This window comes from Artemia sp. Qi Xiang Cuo, chromosome 15 (genome assembly GCF_049724085.1).
Source record: "Artemia sp. Qi Xiang Cuo chromosome 15, ASM4972408v1, whole genome shotgun sequence".
Taxonomy (NCBI): Eukaryota; Metazoa; Arthropoda; class Branchiopoda; order Anostraca; family Artemiidae; genus Artemia; species Artemia sp. Qi Xiang Cuo.
The window spans coordinates 43,906,084-43,927,469 of NC_142808.1; the positions used below are offsets into that span (position 1 = coordinate 43,906,084).

At 34.4% G+C, this 21,386-nt stretch overlaps 1 protein-coding gene and 1 long non-coding RNA gene across 2 annotated transcripts in view; one reads left to right on the forward strand and one right to left on the reverse strand.

The window, feature by feature from the left end:
• Window positions 1-21,386, forward strand: part of LOC148943700 (uncharacterized) — a 296,754-nt gene that overhangs the window by 212,593 nt on the left and 62,775 nt on the right. The window lies entirely within an intron of this gene.
• LOC148943706 (uncharacterized) overlaps window positions 13,233-21,386 on the reverse strand; it is a 29,525-nt gene continuing 21,371 nt past the window's right edge. The window contains exon 3 of the long non-coding RNA XR_016142944.1: window positions 13,233-20,496. This is a non-coding gene — a long non-coding RNA (uncharacterized LOC148943706). The remainder of the gene's footprint in view (window positions 20,497-21,386) is intronic.

Below are 21,386 nucleotides of genomic sequence, written 5' to 3' on the forward strand. Positions count from 1 at the left end.
CTAGAAGTGACTTAAAGCGTTATAAAAAAAACTTAAAGTGCTTATGATTGATCCAAATCGTTTATAAGTGATTTAAAGGGTCATGAGTGATACAAAGTATTTATAAGTGATATAAAAGAATCAGAAGTGAACTAAAGCGTTAAAAAAGACCTAAAGTGCTTATGAGCGATTTAAAGCATTTATGAGTAATATAAAGGGGTTAGTAGCGACCTTGAGAATTAATAGAGACCTAAATTGTTAATGAGCGATATAAGGTGTTTCAAGTAATATAAAGGGCTTAGAAGTGAACTAATTCATTATAGATACCTAAAGTTTTTGTGATTGATCTAAAGCGTTTGTATGTGATAAAAAGGGTTTAAAAGTGACCTAAATCGTTATCCAAAAAATTAAGTAGAAATGAAAAGAAATGAAGGCTAAAGTTCTAATATCCCATATAGATATCCCATAGAAGACCTACCGTTATTATGAGTGATTTAAAGCATTTATAAGTGATATAAAGGGAATAGAAGTGACTTAAAGCGTCATAAAACATCTAAAAGGATTAAAAGCGATCTTAAACTTTTATAAGTGATATAAAGGGTCGAGAAGTGACCTAAAGCGTTGTAAAAAACTTAAAGTGCTAGTGTGTAATGTAATGCATTTATAAGTAATTTAAAGAGATTAGAAATAATCTACAAAGTTATAAAAGACCTAAAGTGTTAATGAGCGTTCTAAAGCGTTCATAAGTAATATAAAGAGATTAGAATTGACCTAATGCGTTACAAAAGACCTAAACTGCTTATGAGCAATCTATAGCGTTTATAAGTGATATAAAGGGTTTAAAAGTGACCAAAATTGTTATTAGAAAAGGAAGTAGAAATGAAAAAAAATGAAGAACTAAAGTGCTTATAAGGGGTCTAAAGCGTTTATAAGTGTTATACGGGGCTTAGAATTATAAAAGACCTAAAGTATCTATAAGGGATCTAAAATGTTTATAAGTAAAATAAAGGATTTAGAAGTAACCTGAACTGTTATAAATACCTAAAGTGCTTATGAGCCATCTAAAGCGTCTTTAAGTGATATAAATGATTTAGAAGTAACCTAAACCGTTATTAAGACCTAAAGTGCTAATGCGATCTGAAGCCTTTATAAGAGATATAAAGTGTTAAGAAGAGACCTAAAGCGTTAAAAAAGACCTAAAGTGCTTGTGAGCAACGTAAAGCGTTTATAAGTGATATAAAGTGCTTAAGGGTAACATAGAGATTTATAATAGACCTAAAGTTTTTATGAGTGATATAGAAGGTTTAGTGATATAAAAGGTTTAAGAGTGATATAAAAGGTTTAGAAGTTACCTAAATCACTATAAATGACCTAAAGTACTTATGAGCGCTCTAAAGCGTGTATTAGTTATTTAAAGGGTCTTATAAAAAGTAAAAGTTGTTTTTAAGTTATTTAAAGGGTCTTTCAAAACATAAAACTTGTTTTTAAATTAGTATAGGTGACATTAAAGTTTCAATTGAAGTGAAAAAGATTATTTTGTCACCGAGAGGAGAGGAGGTGCGATTTTTATAATTTAAAAAAAAGGTCTTATAAAAGACTTAAAGTGCTTATGAGTGATCTAAATCGTTTACAAGTGTTATAAAGGGGTTAGAAGTGACCTAAAGCGTCATAAAAGACCGAAAGTGCTAATGAGCGATCTTAAGCGTTTATAAGTGATTAAATGGTTAAAAGTGACCTAAAGCGTTATAAAAGACCTAAAATGCTTATGAGAGTCCTAAAGTGTTTCTGAGTGATCTAAAACATTTACAAGTGATGTAAAGGCATTAAAAGTTACGTAGCCCCCGACCTCCTTCCCACTACCAGAAAAAAGTCTGTATACTTTCCAATAACCAATACTATATTTAGACATTGGGCAAAGTTCATAACTTGCAGCCTTTCCCCCAGGGACTATGGGGGATACCGTCATCCTCAAAGACATAGTTATTATATTTTTGGACCATGCTGAACAAAATGGCTATCTCAAAATTTTGATCGGGTGACTTTGAGAAAAAATGAGAGTGGGAGGGGCCTAGTTGCCCTACATTTTTTTGGTTCACCTAAAAAGGGCACTAGAACTTTTAATTACAGTTCGAATGAGCCCTCATTAAAGACCTAAAGTGCTTATGAGTGATCTAAAGTGTTTATAAATGACATAAAGGATTTAGAAATGACCTAAATCGTTGTAAAATACCTAAGGTTTTAATGAGCCATCTAAAGCGTTTATAAGTGATAAAAAGGGTTGAAAAGTGACCCAATGCATTATAAAAAAAAATGAAGTGCTTATCAGCGATCTAAAGCGTTGCAAAATGCTTAGAAATGACCTAAAGCGCTATAAAAGACCCAAAGTGCTTATGAGTAATCTAAAGCATTTATAAATGATATAACGATCCGCCTTTAGCATTTTTAAGTGTTTTAAAGCGTTTGTAAGTGATCTAGAGCGCTTATTAAGATTCTTCGCGTTTTTCAACCGAGTCCGTTGATTTTGAATTGAAGTTATCAAGTATTCTGCGCTAGGTTGCATCAAGACATGGCTAAGGTAAGTGGTCTAAAGTGCTTATAAATGACCTTAGCTGTAAGTGTATATATAGCTGTAAGTGCTTATAAATGACCTACAGCTTTGATAAGTGATCAAAAGGGTTAACACGTTGTGTAAAGAATTTCATTTTTCTCAAGTGTTTGCAAATGATCTTATGTAAATAAGTAATCTATAGTTTTTCTAAAATTTTTAAACTGTCTGTAAGTGATCTAACGAGTTTATAACTGATATAAAGCGTTTATATGAGATTTAAATTGCGTATAAGTCATCAAAAGCATTTATAAGTATTGTAGATCGCTATTCAAAGCGATCTAAATCTCTGTGTGGACATGGCTAATTGTAGAAAAAAGATAAATGATCTAAGCGTAGCCTATCTAGATACTCAGAAGCATTAAAATCAAAGAACATTAATCTAAAGTGTTTATAAGTGATTTCAGTTGTTTCACTATTCTAAAATGAAAAATTAAAAGTGAACAGTGATTTCACTATTTTAAAGTGCTTTTAAGTGATCTGAAGCGTTTAAAAGTGCTTTCAGAAAAAAAAAATTATGGGGTTCCCCAAGGTTTGATCCATTTCCTGACCTTTAAAAGTGATCTAAACTGTTTATTAATGGTTTGAAGCGTTTATAAGTGATAAAAGCGCTCACAATGATCCACTGCATTTTAAGTTATCTAAGCGTATCTAGGTGATCAGAACCATTAAAATCAAAGAGCATTCATCTAAAGCGTTTATGGCTGATTTCAGTTGTTTTTAAGTGATCTAAAACGTTTATTAATAATCTAAAGCGTTTATTAGTGATCCAAAGCGTTTCTAAGATATTTAAAGAATTTATAAGAGAATTTAAAACGTGAGTGTTTATAATCATTCTAAGGCATTTATAAGTCATACGAAGCGTTTAAAAGTGATATAAAGTTTTTTATAGGCTATCTAAATCGTGTATACGTACGTTAAACAAAACTGAGATCTGAAGTCATTTATAGGCTAAATGATCTAAAGCGCCTACACGTGATCTAAAATGTTAGAAGGGATTATAAGTCATCTACAGCATTTTTAATTTATTTAAATGTTTTTAACTAGTCCAAAGCGTTTTAAGTGATCAAAAGCATTTATAAGTGTTCATAAGTGATCCAAAGTGTTCATTAGAGATCTAAATCATTTATTGTAGATCAAAAGTGTTTATAATAGTTCTAATATATTAAATAAGTCTTCAAAAGCGTTTACAAGTGATCGGAATTGTTGTGATTTTTGGCGTACATAAGTAATCTAAGGAGTTTATAAGTGATCTCACGCTTTAGCATTTATAAGTGTTTTAAAGTGTTTGTAAGCAATCTAGAAATTATCGCCATTTGTAGCTGATTCAGGAAGGTAGCTGATGGAAGCTTGAATTGAAGTTATCAAGTATTTTGGGCAATAGTTTGGATAGGTTGCATCAAGACTGGGCTGGGTAATTGCAGACATTGAATTGAAGTTATCAAGTATTTTGGGCAATAGGTTGTTGAGGTTGCATCAAGACTGGGCTGGGTAATTGTAGACAGAGAAAAGCCAAGACAGATAGTCCAAGTAATTGAGAGGCAAATGTTTAAATGGCTGGGGCACGGGTAAATGGCAGGAGTATGAATGACTCTCTTATTGGACACATACTTTTCAGGTTAGTTTTTGGAAAGGCATGCCTGCCTAGAGTCTTAGGCACGCTGATCAAGAATTTAAAAAAGAGGCAAACAAGGCACACCCGCCTATGGTCTTAAGAAGATTGACCAAGAATTTAAAATTGACATAGGACCATAAATTTGCTTGAAATAACAGGCAAAACAATCGTTCAAAGCCATTTTTATCTTTCAAATAGTACCTATTCGTTGCCTAAGCTTAGCCCCACATTCTGAAAAAAATTTGAATTTTTCACACATTTTTTAAATTTTTGGGTCACTTGCCCGAGACTCTCGGCGGGTGGGCGCCCCAAAATATTGTCCCAAATTCCTCTCTCAATTTAGCACTTGTTCACGGATGCCCAGCGTCTCCAATCACTTTCCCAATAGTATCTATTCATTGTCTCAGCTCAGTTTAGAAAATCTGAGCCAATTTCCACTTTTTCAAATTTAGGGTCACTTGGCTGAGACTCTGGGCAGGTGAGGTGAGTACCTCCAAAAATTTGTCCCAACTTCCACTCTCGCCTTAGAACTTATTCACGGATACCTAAAACCGTCAACGGTTAGACTGTTGCCCTAACGGTAACCATGCCATTCTCGACACACAGCACAACACGAGAAGGGTGTGTTTTTTTTACCCTTTCATAGGTGTTCCAAATCTATCGCATGCACATTGATTATAATTCAGGCCTTGACAAATAAAGTCCAGATATTCGGACCCCACAGCTCAACTAGTACACCTTAATCCTAAAAACCTACTGAGCGCGTGACTTTCTACATTTAAAGCTGGTGGACTGAGACACCAATTCTGAGCTAGTTGATTTACCCCATTTAGACTGGTCGACTGAGTCCACCCGTCTTCGAGCGTGACGGAAATTACTTATGGCGGTTGGCCTGAGATACCACTACTGAGATAGTAGATTTCAACCATTCAGGCTGGTGGACTTGGCGGTTAGATTGTTGCCCTAGCGGTAACCATGCCATGCTCTACACACATAACAACAATATTTTTTTTCCATTTTCACATTGGTTCCCAATCTAGCTCTTGCCCATCACTTAGCATTCAGGCCTTGACAAACAAAGTCCAGATAGTTAATTTTTTGGGGCGTTCAATCTGAATCAGCTACATCTCATCAGCTACATCTTTTATCTCATCTTGTCTAAATACTAAAATGTTATAAAAAACATATTTATGGGTTTTTCCGAAATAGCCTTAAATCCCCCATAATTGACGTCGACTCGAAACAAAAACTACACCATTGGAATCACAATGGCCGAAAACCCTATGCAGGAAACTTACAATCGCCTGGCTTGAACAACAAGGAAAATCACCTTTTTTGCATAGGTACCACAGAGTTTTCTCATGGGTTTTCTCTTTTTTGATCATAGGTTTAAGAGATTTAGAATTCACAAAGATTTAAACGGGAATCTTTCTACTTATATGCATTTTGAAATCCCTCTTTTTTCCTAGGGGTCCATTGCCTCCCTGACGGTGTCAATGAGGGATATCCGTTTAAAAAGTTTTTACGAGGAACTTACCTTGAAAACAACTGAAACCACGACCTTGTCATTTGATATTTTAGACCCCATCCCCCTTTGAGAAAATATTGAAGTAGCACACTTTACAGAAATACTAATCATTATTTTAGTATTTTTATACGAATATTAAACTTCAAAGTAACAAACAGCGGCCGAAGGAAGGAGTGGTAGCTTTCCTCACAAGAGACGACATCACAGGAAATTGTTGTATTTTACCGCATCGACAGTTCAAACATCAATTATATTTTTTAGCTCATAGTTAACACTGGCTGTATTCCAGGTTGGGAACTGTAATAACCTTGCTTACGGTTTTGAACTAAATACTGGCTTATTCGGTTTTTAAGGGTATGATATTCATGAGTTCCAATTGCCTTTATTACTATTATTTAAAAAAAACTACGTTTTCTAAAGAGTTAAAGAGGCTGAGTTACAAAGTCGAACCTTAAAACGTACAAGGATTAGGAGGCACAGTTGGGGGGCTGCCGCCCCCAAACCTCCCGCTTTCGCAGCCTTTAAATAAAAAAAAAAATTTAAACTGAAAAGTAAGGAGCGACATTAAATCTTAAAACGAACAGAAATTATTCCGTATATGAAAGAGGCTGTCCCCTCCTCAACGCCTCGCTCGTTACGCTAAAGTTTTACTTTATGAAAAATATTTTTTTAAACAAAAAAAAAATTATATTAAAGAGAGATGCGTTGTGGTGGGCACAGCCTCTTTCATATACGGAATAATTTATGTTCGTTTTAAGTTTTAATGTCGCTCCTTACTTTCAGTTTAAATTTTTTTTTTTTTATTTAAAGGCCGCGAAAGCGGGAGAATTGGGGGGCGGCAGCCCCCCAACTGTGCCTCCTAATCCCTGTACGTTTTAAGGTTCGACCTTGTAACTCAGCCTCTTTAACTCTTTAGAAAACGTAGTTTTTTTCAAATAATTTCTGCACGTTTTTGTACAGTTTATTACTTATTATTGCTTGACTAACTGTTAGCTGATCGTGTCAGGAGTTGAAGTTGGGGCTGCCGCCCCCCAAACCCCCACTCTTGAACATTCTTGTGTTAAGGCTTTTAATTCCTGAATACTCAAATCACGTCGTACAGGGTGCCTCCTAATCCCTGTACGTTTTAAGGTTCGAACTTGTGACTCAGCCTCTTTAACAGCCCCCCCAACTGTGCCTCCTAATCCCTGTACGTTTTAAGGGTTGACCTTGTAACTCAGCCTCTTTAACTCTTTAGAAAACGTAGTTTTTTTCAAATAATACACATAAACAGGTTAGACATGCTTTGTTATGAAAATTGACGCGCAGATATTTTCATAACAAAGCATGTCTAACCTGTTTATCTGTATTATTTGAAAAAAACTAAGGTTTTTCGTAAATGTAAATTCGGGGGATAATTTTTTTGGTCTGAAAATATCAAAAGGCCCTAACAGGTCAAATTCTGCTTCGAATGAGTCCTCATTCAACCGGATCCGTTGCCAACTGTGGCCTGTAGGCGTGGCTAAGAAAAAAAAAAGAACTGATGATGAATTTTAAGTGGCTATATTTGGTTTTTTGAAAACAGGTAAGGAGTGATCGGATTGATCTGAAATTTCGAGGATAAGATCCCGGGCCATACTAAAGATTAAAATATAAATTTATGCACAATCTGACATCGTTAACGGGGGGCTGTGGTGGGAGGGTCCAAACTTCCGGCCCAGTTTACCCCATGAAGATAAAGTCGGCGGAGGATGAAATTTTGCAAGTTTCTTAGTTTGAGGTTGGGCTACAAAATGCGATTACCGCCGTCTCTCTGCGACCTCTAGGACCTGAAATCGCTTAACATTGTGGTGGGTCGCCTCTTTATAGAGGCACAAGTGTGCCTCCTTGATTTCAGTACACTTAAGTCTGATAACAATTTCAATATGTTTCAAGGAGATATTTATAGCACTGATGATAATGATGCTTAGTTACTTCACTAAAATGCTTGTTAACTATCTTTAGTGAAAAAGCCGGGCCCCGTCACTTGGCACGCAGCAGGTTTCTATATATGGATTCCCACTACCTCTTGTCTTCTATTAGCAATGCCCTTTGCTTTAGCTGCTCGTATTGGTCTTGTCTCATTTGATGGTCCAGGTTGTAGATTTGTAGATTTCTACCACTTCTCTTTCATGTTGGAATTTAAAGTTGTTATTTACGCTAGAAGTACCAGGAGGCCGACCTCTGTTCGGTGAAAAGAAAGACAGCTTTTTTAATTTCTTTCGTAAATAACCCTAATTTCATGCTGTTTTATTCACTGTAGAGAGTGAAACCATCAGGGTGTTGGATGTCTGGGTATTTGTGACGTCATTCAGATGAAAAATGTTTCCATAAAATTAATCAAGGCCCTAAACGAATTTTACTAACATATTGACCTATGGCACCGATTGGTTTTTAATGTGCCGTCGAAAAAAATGAGCAAGAATTTTTGAAAGCTGAAAGCCTGTCAATCGTTAAGCACGCGAAAGTTCGAGATTTGGCAGTTCTTATCCATAACCATCAGTTTTCACCCAACACGAGCAACGCTTTGCATAAAACTAACAAGAAAGATGAAGATATTTGACGAGAATACGCTTGGCTTAGAGATTTGGAGAATACAAGTGCATGTTATCTGTGCTTTTAGGAAAAAATTTTGCACCTATCGTTTGAACGCTGTTCCCCTCGTGCCGGTCTGTTTTTCCATCCGTCTGAACGGTCCATTATAAATTACCCACAACTTTGCCTGCCAGTTAAAAGCAACCTTATTAAGAAAATTTAATATTTACAAAAGAAAATTAAAGGAAGTAAAAATAACATATGAAATAATTCTGAATTTTCTTCTGATTATTCATCAGTTTCAATTCTATGATCGTCTATTAGACAAAAACTGATCGTTAGAATAAATTGATTATCAAACAGTTCGTGGTAACGAACTGTAGGTAAGGAGTGACCCGGCTCAATAGTAACCGAAACTCTAAAAAACGGAAATTTTGATACCAATACATACATCAAAAGAATCAGATTTTTAAACTGATTTCAAATATAAAAGTTTCATCAAGTTTAATCTTACCCATTAAAAGTAACGCGCCTGAGAAAATTTGCCTTATTTTCGAAAAAAGAGGAAACAGCCCCTAAAAGTCATAGAACCTTAATGAAAATCCCACCATCAGATTCGGCGTATCAGAGAACCATAATTAGAGGTTTCAAGCTCCTATCTGCAAAAATGTGTAATTTTGTATTTTTGCCAGAAGAAAGATCATGGACGCGTGTTTATTTGTTTTTTGTTTCTTTTCCCCAGGGGTGATCGTATCGACCCATTGGTCCTAGAATATCGCAGGAGGGCTCATTTGAACGGAAATTAAAAGTCATATTGGCCTTTTTAAGTGACCAGAAAATGGAGGGCAACTAGACCCCTCCCACGCTCATTTTTTCCCCAAAATCACCCGATCAAAATTTTGAGATAACAATTTTGTTCAGCATGGTCGAAATATAATAACTATGTCTACGAGGATGACTTAATCTTCCACAGTCCCCTGGGGAAGGGCTGCAAGTTACGAACTTTGCCATATGCTTACATATAGTATTGATTATTGCAAAGCATACAGACATTTTCAGGGGGAATTTTTTCTGGTAGGGGGGGGGGGGGGGTCAGGGTTTACGTGGGAGGATCTTTCCATGGGGGAAGGGACATTGCTTTGAAGGGGACCCCAAATTTTCCAGCCTTATTTAAACAAGCGATCAGAAATTAAATATAAAAAAGTTTTTCAACCGAAATTACGGAGCAACATCAAAACTTAAAACGATCAGAAATCATTACGCATATGATTGGGTTCGCCCCCTAGTCAATACCTCGCTCTTTACGCTAAAGCTTTTTTTTAGTCATTTCATAAGAGCTATTTATTCTAATTAACGGCCTTTGTGATTAAGGGGTCATTCTTAAAGTATTGAAACAAAGTTCGAACTTAAGCGTAAAGAGCGATTGACTAGGGGGCGAACCCCCTAATATACGTAATAAAAACATACGAATATAGAAGTTCGTTACGTAAGTTAATTAGTAAGTTACGTATATTTATTACTAAAAAAAAAGTTCGTAAATAAAATTAGACAACTTTCGAGAAAGCTATATAACCAAAAAAAAAAAGTAAAACTAATATGCAAATTTCGTTTTGGTTATTCATGTACGGTGAGCCAAAATCAAAACCTGCATTAATTCAAAAACGTTCAGAAATTAAAATAAAAAAACACGTTTTTTTAACTGAAAGTAAGGAGCGACATTAAAACTTACAACGAACCGAAATTATTCCGTATTTGAAAGGGACTGTCACCTCCTCAACGCCTCGCTCTTTACGTTAAAGCTTTTATTGTTTTAAAAAATAAAGTTGTGAGACAGAGTCAAACTTTAGCGTAAAGAGCTAGGCGTTGAGGAGGGGACAGCCCCTTTCAAATACGGAAAAATTTCTGTTCGTTTTAAGTTTTAATGTTTCTCCTTACTTTCAGTTAAAAAACTTGATTTTTCTTATTTAGTAAATATAGCAACACTGTCTTCTAACATATTGCACCCTGATCACGAATAGCTTCAAGGCACGCCTAATACTCGACTCTTTTTTTTAACATTGCGCGATATGCAAGTTGGATATCTGTATTATATACTTTTTGTCTTTGTTACGATACAAAAAATAACTTTCATTTGGATTTTCTATGCAATTTATGACAAATTTCGTAAAGCGAAAACTTCCAGCAACGAACAGCAAACGTTTCTCATGAAGAAAAAAACTCCCTAAAATTCATATTTAAAAAATAATTTCATAATAGAGCTTTACCACTGCATAAAATGTACAAATTTTATTTATTTCAAACTTTATCTTGCCGACTGGAGACTTTGATCCGCAACAGAATGTAAGTGTATTTTTCATCACATGACGTGGAATCCTGATGTTAAATTAAAATTCACTGAAGTTCGAAAGTACCTTACGAGCAGGGTCGTACCCAGGGCGGGGTACACGGTTTGAACTCCCCTCGAAATTTTTTCCGACTTACACGAAAAAAAATTGTTGCGCTTTTAAGTTTTTATTGTAACTCTCCTGTACATCCGAATAAAAAGTCCTGGATATGGCCCCGCGTAAGAGTGTTTGAACATTTATATTTCAAGTATACTGCTACTCCTAACAACTCACCGTAGCACCAAGCCACCTAAGGCCAACACAGGTACGCACGCTTTTTCTCCATCCTAATCTATGTAAGACTTACCTATTTACACCCTCCCAGGAAGTTCCAATTTCTTCTAAATCTTTCTTTACGGCATCCCCCCGCCCCAACCGCGGTCAGCCTGCTTTTTTTTAGCCCTAGACGGAGGGCCAAAAAGGAAAATCTTCGGCAATCTGTCATCCTTCATCCGCATAACGTACCCTAGCCATCTCAGCCTTTCTCTCATTATAGCCCGAGAAAGCAGGGTTGAACCACACTTATCGAACAGCCTACTGTTTGAAATACGGTCAGTCAGCCGGGTACCATAAACAATCCATAGGCAATTTCTCTGGAAAACATCTAGCAAATCTTCATCCACTTTTCGGAGGGTCCATGCTTTAGAGCCATATTTGACCACTGTCATCGCTGTAGCTTCTAATATTCTAATCTTGGTATGCAGTTATCTTCCTATTCTTCCAAACTTTTTTTTAATTGTGAAAAAACACCCTGAGCCTACTATTCTACTTTTAACGTCTTCACCACTCCCACCGTCTTTAAAAATAATACTACGAAGGTAAGTGAAGATTTCCACTTGGTAAATCGTTTCGTTACCCATCGTCACCTTATCATCTTCACTTATTCCTAGCCTTAGCGAATTAATCATCTTAAGATTAATTTCAAACCTATTCTACCACCCTGAACTAGCAAAACCTCTAAAACTTCAATCATCTTGCTCACACTTTTATCTAAAATGGTCAAATCATCACCATAATCTATCCAGGAAAGTTTTTCTTTCCCATTGGATTAGGTGTTCCCCCATTGCCTTTCCTCTGCTCCTTAAGACAAATCCCATCAAAATGATCCATGTAAATAGGAATAGAAATACATCCCTGCTCAACTCCTGATTTAACACGAAGCCAGATGCTAACCTCATTTCCTACCTTAACCGAAGCATTGTTATTCTCATACATAGCACTAATCACTTTAATGTATTTATCTGGAATAACCTACAAGGATAACACCTACGCTTGCTCATAGTATATACAACTGAGAACTAGAAGTGTTTGATGACTCAGGTACTTCTCATATTATTAACCTAAGAGTGAAAATTTGGCCGACTAATCCATTGCCCTTCCTAAAACCGCCCTGTTCTTCTCTTAAAACTTTGTCTAGTCTAAACTCTCATGCTAAAAAGCATCATATTACTAAGTAATTTGCTACCTACAGAGACCAGGGTAATGCCTCTATAATTGTCGCATTCACCATTATCACCTTCCTTATACAGTGGATTAATTAGGGTTTTCCTAAAATCACTAGGTACCATCCCCCCCCGCCCGCCGTTTTTTTTTTATTTCTGCTCTTCCTTTGCAAAACTTTTTTTGGGATTTTTTTAAATAAATGTACAAATAAATCAACCTGCTTCCACACTGGAAAAAACAAAAAAAGAGTAAACTCTTGGAAATGAGTATTAGAATTGCTAACTGAACAATCACTAGAGGGCTGAACCAATCATAATAGGGAGGAGGGCTTAGTTTTCATAGAAAACGATCTTTAGATACTTAATGGAATCAGGTAACGTGTACCCTAATATAAAAAGCATTATACTTAACTATAACTGATACTCAATTATAATAGAAGATTAATTACCTCTTCACGATCATAAATGGCTATGAGAAGGGGTGGATAGTTGCCCCTTTCAGGTTTCACTTTTGCCCCATGTGGACCTAATTTTGCTTCACATTTTCCTTAACAAATACCAACATTTCAAGCATAAGCCGTTTTATGATTGTAGCTGTGATAAGTTTTCCAGAGCAACTGTCTACGGATTCTCATATACAGAATAATTTCATTTCGTTTTAAGTTTTTTTTTAATATTTAATATGGCTAAAAGTTTAAAGGACAATATGAAAAGACAAACTTTAAGGGCAAATGGAATTTGTTTTATCTTACTTTTTGAGGTTTATCTTTTTATTACTGTCATGTTTTCATTCTATCTTGTGAACAATTATTATTGTTTTTTTTTTAATTTTATCATTCTACAATTTATATTATCATTTGAACCTTTATCATTATTTTTACATTTATTCTTAATTCTTAGTAAGGACGGTTGAGCAGAGGCCTCAACCAAAATATTTATATTGCATTCTTCTTTTTTTCACTGGATGTAATTATCCTATTTGTTTTCGCAGTTAAAATTTTTAATTAATTTTGTTGTTAAGCTTATGCAGTATGGTCTCAGATATTACGATCTGAACTTACCATGAAGTAAGGGAAACAATATAAAATAACACACTACCTAATATTATCATATTCCAAGAAAAATGAGGCATTTTATTAATAAAAGCGTTTATATGAAAAACTTCCAATATATTATTTCTGTACAAACTGAGCATTTTCAAAACTTTTTCCAACAAGTACGTATGTATATATATATATACAAGCGATAAGAAACGATTATAAACAATAAAAAACAGCTATAACTAAAAACATACAATTTCTGACCCGAAAAAAGGGAGGAAAAAAGAGAAAAGAGGCAACATAATTTTTACGTAAACAAGAAGCACCAATTGAAAAGAAAAACATTTTTGCGACGAATATAAATTAAAAACGAGTATGACACTAATAAAAAATATTGCAACTTTCCTAGAGCTGATACAAAAAATATTTATAAACAAAATCTTATAAAAAAAGCAGGAGATTGATCCCAACAGCTGATTAATACAGAAATATTTCTTATTTTATGGATAGAAATAAACAACAAGGAAGATTTTCTTGATAAAACGGTTGGCCAAAACTTTCAAGAACAAGCAGAAATCACCAAAATTATCTCAATTTTTCAATTTTTTGAAAAACAAAACTTTTTCAATCCGATTAACACCTCAAACCTAGCAAAAAAACTATGTACCTTATAAATATCATAGACAACAACAAGATACAGAATTAGAGCGAATTGTATTTCAAAGATACGATTCAGTTCTGCAATTGTATTTGAATCGAATACAAATCGTATTTAATTACTTAAACTTAAAAAATTAAGCTTGAATAAGCTAGTTTATAACTGGATGTAGCCCAGATTAGGTTTAAAATCATTTGTTCAAACATAAACAAAATCATTCTTAAGCGGAATGAAGCAGAAATAATAATAATAATAAAAAAAAAAACAACCAGAAGTATTTTGCTAAAAATGTAGACATAACGTTATGGCCTCATAGCGTCTCTGACTTCAAGGGAAGGGGAATCTAGGGGAAGAGATCTAGGGAAGAAAACAAAATCTTAGTCTATAAAAGTAATACAAATTTAAAGATAGCTAGCGGTAATACCTTAGCCAAGGCCGTATCCAGAAATTTACTATTATTTTGATTTTTTTTGGGGGGGGGGGGCACGGGGCTTCAAAAAATGGAAAACCCGTCAAAAAATTAGTTTATATGTATATTTGTTAATTTTTTACGAGTCCGACCAAATTTCGAGGGGAGTTCAAAATCGCCCCACAACCCTGGATACAGCCTTGACCTTAGGGATTACCCGAACGTAAATTCGTAAAATGCAAAGCTCACTTCTCTACGCTGTCCATAGGTTTCAATAGACGGTAATAAATAAAAGCACGGCTTATTAAAAAAAATTGATTTAAGACTGAGAAGAATATTTGATAGAATTCTGGAAAAACACAATTAAGCTGTAAATAATCGTTTTTTAATATTTACACCAAATTAGGGGGCCCAACTTCCTTTGACCACGTTCCACCTACTATTTCCCTGAAAATCTGAACCCACCCTGGTGTCTATGGCTTACAATTTTTATTATTACAGACTAGCCCCATTTTAATTGGGGGAAGAATAAATGGGCATTAGTCAGGGAATTGTCCCAACAATTTCTGGATTATCCTCAGCCCCTCCCCTCAATTGGAGGCAATAGATACTCCCTATATACATTCTCACTTAGATAGCTCGTCAAAGATTAGTCCAAAAGACCCCTTAAAGAAACTTAGATTTAAGGATACACTTTATGAGACCTCATACTTTCTTCTTAGGAAGAAGGTTGTGACCCCAACACTCTGAAGGTCTGATGCGTACATAGCTAAACCCCCAAGAATTCATAAAAACATTAAGCTAAGCAAAAAGCAAAACAGTACTAATATTCAGACCTTTTGTGATCCATTATGTTGGAGATTTTTAGGATTAAATTATTTTACCTAAAATAACACAAATTAAAACTTTCCAAGACACCTAAAACACACACACGCAAACAAATCTTTCTTTTATAGAAGCTTTTCCTAAGTTCTAAAAAACAATATTTTTCGAAGAATAAAAAAGTTGTCCAAAAGAAAAAATATGGGTTCCGCGAATCGAAATTTCAAAATGTTCAAACTTGGGTATCAACAAACAAAGCGGAGGTTTTGCCCGAAATATTATTTGCCAAAGTACTGCTTTAAAACATTATTAATGTTTAAGAGTCAAAATGAAGGGATTTAAGCTTTAGGGCGAAATTCAAACAGCTCCCTAAAAACTTTCCAGAAAATCTGTTTCATTTTCTCAAAGGCGAACCCTGTAAAAAGTTCAAATTTGGGTATTTACGCTTGGCGCAAATACCCAAAATTATAAACGCTTGACGAAACTCGAGCAGCTTCCTAAAAACTTCTTTATACACATTTATCTATTTTTCCTTGTAGATTGTTTGAAATTTAAAGCATCCCTGATCGGCTCATGAAGGGAGATCCATGCCTTGTAAATGTTTTCACCCCACCAAAATGAAAAAAATAAATAAAGTAAAAATGCACAATATATAGTAATTTAATAATTAAAATCTTTAGGCTAATGTTATCATGTTTTTTTTTGTAACCTTCAAACATTTCTGTTCTCCACAAATTCGGTAGATTTACTTATATTTGATAAGTCCTGAATCATATTATTATCTATTTAATAAAATACTTCTAAAAAATATTCCTAGCATTAAATATTTAGAAAAGATGAGGGTACACAGAACAGCGATCACAAAGACTTCTTATTTTTTAATTCAATAAATGCTTTTTAGTAAGTGTGAATTTTAGTAGTTTTTTTGGAAGTGGTGGGGTAAATATATCACCAAAGTAGTGATTATGACCAGGGGCGTCGCTTGAGAGAGAGCAAGGGGGGGGGGGCAGTGCACCCCAATAATTTCGAAAAAATTATTATATACCCATGCTCCTTGACTATCCAGATATGGACCCTTCTTGCCCCCCCCCCCCACCAATAAAAATGTTGAAGATTTGCCCTTTATTATGACCTCTCAGGGTACAAACAGAATAGCGCATTTGATGAAATGGTTTATTCTGCGATGACAATTAGAAAATGTATTGTAAATAGACTGTCATGTTTTTATGAATATTTGACCCCACCCCGACAAGTGCTGCTTGTTTTTTATAATAGCTTTATCTCTATCTCAAACTGGCTTTTAATGTTTTATTTTAGCATATTTTTTACCACCCCCTTGGGAAAGTTTTATACTTCTTGGGGTGACCGTTATACTCTAATTGCTGTTTGTTTGTCATAACAAATTTCTCTCTCTAGCCAATATCGGTCAAAAATAATCAGATAGTCGTGCATATGACATTTGCATATTCTACTAGGTGTACTGAACCAAGGAAAAAAAAAACATGGGATTTGTGATTTTAGCGCACAGACTAAACATTTTGAATTTGCAGCCCTATTAAGTGATTTCAAAAAACAAAACCTAGATTGTTGTCAGTCAAGTATGTAAAAACTATATGTAGAAAAAAGTTCGAAAATCATGAAAAAATGGTAGATAATTTAGATTTATTTATTCTTATATGATAATAAATAATCACCATAAATATTCTCAAATTTCTTGGGAGGCCCTTGACAATATTATACTTTGAAAGTAAGACCCAAGCCAAATTCCTCAACTGCGCCTCTTCCCTCATTCCGTCGCAAATGAGGCTCAACAGAGCCTCCCGGTCTAAACTACATATTAAAATAAATAAGAAAATATTGTACAATGTAATAAGCCCATAGTTGATGCGTCCACTTTAGTCTAATTCAAAAATTTAAATTTATCAATATTCAAATTTAAAACCGTTTCAAAAATAAATCACCAATCTGTCAAAATTGTCAAAACTGACTATTTAACTTCTCATCGCTCAGTTTCTGCAGTTCGTCATTAGCTATAGCTTTTCAAAGTTAGAACTGTTTTCAAATATAAAGAAAATTTCAATTTGTTACAAAATAATCAAAACTGACTTTTAATTGCTTAGTTTCCGGAATTCACAATTGACTATAGGTTTTCAAATTTAGAGCTGTTTTCAAATATCAAAAACAACTGTCAATTTGGCCAAAACCATTTTGCTAAAACTAACTTCTCCTCGCTTAGTTTCCGAAATTAGCAATTTGGCTATAGCGTCGGATACGGGAGAAACTACTCAAATAGCTAGAAAACCAATGGCAGGGCCGTACCCAGGAGGGGGCATAATTTTCTAATTGTTCACAATACATATTTTTGCTAGTTCTACAATTCGAATCACTAAAATTATAAACTCGTAAATAAAATACTACAAATTCATGTGTCCCTCCAACTGTTAAAAAATGAGCTTTGTTGTACGCAACACGTTTCTGCCTTTATATCATACAACCATATTTTTTCATCAATCAATTCGCAAAATTCATAATGTCGTCAGGAAATTTTACGTATTTTAACAAAAATAAATTAGAACTAAAAATAATAGACAAATAACTGTACTTAAACAAACCACATTTTTCAATTATTTATTTGTCATTATGTAATGACAAGCAGATTCATTGCCAAAAATCCCTCTTTCCCTCACCATCATCAATGGTTACATAACTTTTACAAATAAATCCACATGACCAGAGATCAAATGTTACGAGCAAAATATTTTAAAGCAGTCGTTCTTTGACGAAACATTTTATTCAACTGATATTGCAATCATTGAGGATGGTGCTCAAGTAAGAAAACCTATCGAAACTGATCCTTATAATGCCCTTATCTCGTCTCAGGTCTCTGACAGCATAAAAGGTCCACTAGGAATAGTGTTTACAGCATTTCACGGCTTTACCTAGGGGTGTTTTTCGTTAAGTTTTATCGAATTTCCTAAATATGTTCAATTAAAAAATCATTTTTCTCTCAAAATTAATTAAACGTAATTAATAACTATACTTAACTATATGGTTAATGGTAATAGATTAATAGTTACAGTAAATTATACGAAAAATTATAATTAATTAATACAGTTAATCTTAAGCATAATTTAAAAATTAGTTATGTAACAATGATAACAAGGACTAAAATAGCCAAGTTTAACATGTTTAACAAGCTTAGTATGTTTAAAATCTGGCATTAACAGTATTTTTTTTGGTACTTGTTATTTATCTCAACCACACTCAAGTTCTTGATCTGACTAAAACTGGCTTCTCTGTCTGCATTAGGAGATAATTAGCTTAGTCTCAGTGAAATAAACTACTATACAGATATATTGTAATTAAATATTTAATATATAGCCTAGAGTTGGTTAGGTTAGGTACCTAATATAATGCGTCCTGGGCGGCCTGCATCCTAATTCTCTGTTGTAGTTTCCATAATTTTTTTTCTAAAGTATTATATTCTCATCATATGTTGGTATATTTCATTATGACTAGCCTAATTTCACTTCTTGAGTGTGGTCGGGAAAACTGACAAGTACCCATTTTTTTAAAGAAACAAATCGGTTCTGAACCCCGAAAGTATTTACTTTGGAAAAAAAAAGAGAGGATGTTTAGCTCCTTCAAACAAAACCAACAAGCAAATTTTTTTTTGGATATAGCAATTTGGCCACTTGTAAGATATATATTTATATATTAATGTTTATGCACATATTTTTTGTTTGTTCAATACGGTTAAAATAACAGTTTAAGACAATCAAAATAATACATATCAATGCTTAAGAATTTTCCGTTTTATTTGTGTTATCGTTTGTTCATAAAATTATTTTATAATTTTCAAAGATCTGCAACCAAGCTAGGTACCCGCAGTTTAAACTTACAAGAGAGGAGATCCCAAAAATTTCCAAAACAATTGGTCTGATAATTTAAAGAAGCTCATTTGAGTATCGAATATCTGAATTTTAAACGCCTTTCTTCTTGAAAATTTTCTGGGGAAAGGGGCCCCCTGACAATCTTCAGGGGTAACTCAGTCCACTATTTTCACTGTACGAAAACGTCGACAAAACATATTGGGAACCAAAAAGCCTGTTAACACAAGTTGGTTCAACACCATTTCAACCGCGAAAATTCAAAACGTATCTTACAAAACACAAATTTTAGAGGAAAGTGGAAACACCGAAAAACATGTTTTGAGTGTTTTGTATAAGCAGCCGAGTCTAAAAGGAAATTTGTCTTCTTCTTTGAAGCATTTAAGATATGATAAAAAGTTGATATCGATAGATCCAATTTTGAACTATTTCTGCTGTTGGAGAAAGTAGACACAAAGCATTTTGGAAATAAGAAATACTTCTGAATATCTTAGGAACTCAATACATGGAGAAAATTGAATGAATCAACAGAACATGGTTTCCTTGAAGAGATGGACTACAAATATTTCAAATTAACAAAGACGATCTAGGGTCCTCGGACCACCCTGGGGCCCTAGGGTCCAAGGCGGTCCTCAGTCTTCTCTAAGCCTTTAAATTATACCCAGGACCACTTTGTGACTACTGTTGTAAAATGTATTTCAAGTTTTTAATTTATCTCAGTAACGTTATTCTGTCCATGGCGCTAGTCGTTCTTGATGTGTATGGGACCCATATTAAAACACCAGAGATCTGACTTTTTTTAGTTTTTTTTTACGTACATCGCGCTTGGATACTAATAACATCTTTGAACGAATCAGCCCTGTAAAACAACTTATCAACTGTATCTAGTAACAGCAGGGATGTTTCCGAATTAATATTTCACGCCATTTTCCCAACGCTATTAGAAACCTTGAATAATGAATCTGAGGGGGAAAATACTTTAAAACATACCATTTAGATTTCGTAGTTATTTTTGAAACCCGTGTTAGGGTACCTAGGTCATACTCATTTTTTGCTAATAAAGGTGTAATTATACGTCATTATTTAACTTTTAAAAAGAAAATATAGGTCATTTCACTCGATATAAAATATTTTCTATTTAATTTTTTTTCAAACTCATTCAGTGCCAAAAGAGACTTTAGACAGTTTCGGAGACATTATTTCTAATACATTATTTTAAGGTCACGCTAATGAGGTTTACTTAAATCTTAACACTAATATAACAGTTGACGTAATAGCTCTTTAGTACTAAGAGGAAGTGAATGGATGTTCAGAGAGCTCATTTTAGGAGAAAAAAGAAATAATCATTTCTGCATCTTATTTTGAGCTTCTATAAACAAAGGGGCTAAAATTGCTTAGAGGTTATAAGGCACTCAAGCCTTTTTCCATAAGAAACTGGTTTAGAGTCAGGATTTTCCTGTGTCCTGGCGTTGGGCTGTCAGAGTAAGTCGTTGAGGAGGACTTTGGAGCATTCGTAAAACAGCTGAATCTGTTGAGGGACTTCGTGACTGAAGACGAATCTGATTTATTACCTGAAAAAAAAAAACAAAAAAAACTTATCAATTCTGAAGCTTTCAAAACCAACCAATCTTTTTGGTTTGTTTGCGATGCATTCCTAAACAAGAGAAAAATTTCGACTCTGATAATTAAAAGTGCGATATATGCCATTTTGGTCAAAAATGAGTTATTCTATGCATGTATAAACGTAATCACGAGGAATCGAATGGTGGAGTCAGAATTGTCCTATCTTGAACCGTTACGAAGATAAAAAGAGAAATAAGCCACTAAGTGGCGTATGTCTCTTTTTATCGGTCTTGTTGCAATTCAGAATGACAGAAGAGGATTATCTTATGAAGCTAACATATCTCGGCACTACTGCTTTGAAGGACAACAGATACCTATACAAGAAGAAGCTCGAGACTTGGGAGTGACAATAGACAGTGACATGACTTTCACTAAGCACTACGAGTCAATCATCTCTAAATCATCACAAGTCTTGGGAATTATTCGAAAAAATTTCTCTCTTACTGACTCAACACTGTTTTCTATACTCTTCAAATCGTTGGTGAGACAAATGATCGAATACGGTCATACAACAACCAGACCATTTTTTCAAAAAGACAGCAATGCAATAGAAAAAATCCAAAGGAGGGCTACTAAATTTGTTCCATCTCTTAGAGACTTATCATACCAAGACCGTTTGAAAAAACTGTCGCTCCAAGCCTCTCATACCGATTTTTGAGAGGAGATCTTATTGAAGTATACAAAATATGCAACAGATATTACGACAACATCCCTCCAGAAGAGATAATAACATTCAAGAATAATAACCTGAGAGGTCACGAGTTTAAGCTAACTGAAGAACGTTTCAGAAGAGATGTTGGTAGATGGGCATTCAGCAACCGCATTGTCTCCGAGTGGA